Source organism: Cyprinodon variegatus, unplaced genomic scaffold (genome assembly GCF_000732505.1).
Source record: "Cyprinodon variegatus isolate N-32 unplaced genomic scaffold, C_variegatus-1.0 Scaffold158, whole genome shotgun sequence".
In the NCBI taxonomy this organism is placed as follows: domain Eukaryota; kingdom Metazoa; phylum Chordata; class Actinopteri; order Cyprinodontiformes; family Cyprinodontidae; genus Cyprinodon; species Cyprinodon variegatus.
In genome coordinates this window covers 550594-552993 of record NW_015150611.1, presented here as the reverse complement: position 1 = coordinate 552993, position 2400 = coordinate 550594, and positions in this window count along the sequence as shown.

Genomic DNA, 2400 nt, shown 5'->3' with positions numbered 1-2400 from the left:
AAAAGAGGTTCTCTCATTAAACCATATGTGACACTTCCAAAAAAGTTAGAAAACAATCCACTGGACTTGGTTTCCAAGTTTGAAGATGTTTCGCTTCCCATCCAGGAAGCTTTTTCAATTCAAAATATCAGAATTATTGTTGAGTTTGACGCTTTATATAGTAGCCCCCATATGCGACACAGTACAGCCCCCAGCTATTAATTTACCATAGTAGCTTTCATTGCTCTTCTCATTGACACTGTGATAACAACATTAGTAAAAGCACTGTTAAAAGTTGAGAATACAAACCTTAATTGAAAGTTGATTCAAATAGACAGGTTATTTTTCTTTCAAAACCACTTTCTTTAAAATAATTAGCAGTGCATTTTTTCCCCTTCAAGAATATGTTTTTTTTATATCTGTTTGCCAGCTAGTGTTGTTTTTGTTAATGCACAGTTGTCTGTGTAATAATAGCTCAATGTTTAACGCTTTTATTCAGAACTTAATTTAATCCATTTCCATTTAAAGTTCATTTTAAGACATACATTTTCTCACTTTTTTTTAAGTCTGCTCCAATCTTAAAATAATTGATCACGCAAATATAAGAGGTCATTTTTTAAGTTAAGTCTCAATTACTTAATTTGAAAACAGCATTTTTAATTTACTTGTGTTGTTTTTGACTAATATATAAATTAGTTTGATGTTTTGTCAGACATAATTGTGACAAATATGCAAAAAAAAAAGAAAGAAAAACCTCAGGAAGGAGGCAAACACCCTTTTCATAACGTATATGTTAAAATAAAACGTATAAGTCTTAAAGCAGGTTCAACAAAAGGGAAGTCAACTAATTCCATTTATATGGAAAATTTATCGAAAATTTATTGGTACGTGAATATAGCACTTTAGCTAAGTTATCCAGCCAGCAGTATCAATATACTCAACACCGTGAGAGCAGGTATAAAAGAGATTTTGCAGATATGAATCTGATTGATAAAGTACAGTACTGCAAAATGTACAGCAAAATTAACATGAAACACCTTTAATCATTAAATAAACAACTTTAGAATCCCTTATACCTTTAAAGGTGAATAACACTGCAGAGTTAGGTTACTAGATTTAAGGGCTTGTTGCTATGAATTGGGGCTGTAAAAGTAGGGGGTGGCCCTAAACACAGCACAGACAAAATAAACATGCAGTTGTGCGTGAGAGTTTACATTCCCGCCCACTGAAAAAAATTTCTAGCAATAGTACCACTAGTAACTCGAATAACACTAAACAGAAAACATTATAATACCATATATCTACCAAAAGATAATTTCGTAAAATACTGATTTGGAATTATTGTTTAAAAAAAATTATAAAATTTCTTATGAAATACCTGTCAACAGATGCAGAAGTCTGACTGAACATTTCCTAAACATTACAGAAAACACCTGATTGTTTCTGTGTTTAATGGAAGGGAATAACTTTATTTGTTAGTCCAAGATGCACTTTCAGAATTCTTGGTCTTCAAGCCATACAAAGCTGGGCTAAGTAAGAAAAACAATTTAACCTCTGACAACTAACATATGGGCACCTTTTTAAAGACACGTTTGACCTCATGACTCTTAGTGACTGTAGAGTCCAGCCTGATGGCGCTGCCAAACCGTTACGATTTAGCCAGCGTATGCCGACGTTCAGAAAAATTTGGCAAAACCGCTGACGTATGTTGGATAAGTTATGGATCAGTTTTGTATAAGTTATGAGCACACTGAAGGATGCTGACACATGTCGAAATACAGCAAGTGTGTCAAGAAATTATGAGCATTTTCAAAATTTCTTGACGTATGCCAGCATATGCTCATACTTGGGCCATAAGTTACAGGTAAGTTATGTGATCGTTGAAATATGTTAATTGTAAGTTACTCATAAGTCGTGTTGTCTAGCTTATCAAAAACCTATGAGTAACGAGTGCATAACTTATGCATAACTTATCAAGAACTTATCTCAAACGCATATCAACATATGCGGGTGTATTTGACGTGTTCCAGCTGAATGTGTTTCTAACTTACAGGTACTGTATAATGGCGTTTTGGCAGTGTTTTGGTATAAAAGGGGGTTCACAGGAGGAAACCATCAGTACTTGTCCAGACTTTATGGTGAGCAGACGTTCCACAAGAGATGGATGATTAAGCAAGGCTGAGACAAGAATACATACACTAGCTGTCCTCCAACATCAGCATGATCTCATCAGTTTGACTCTGCCAGTTGTGTGCTAATAGAGCCAGAAGAAGAAGAGGTCAACACCAGCGAAGGGACTGGGTCAGACCATGGATCGGGAGCCAACGGTAGTTTGGCACATATGATCAGCTGATGGTGGAGCTGCTTACAGAAATCTTCTTATGCTTTTTATCAGTGTTGGGCAAGCTACTTGTCCAGTGT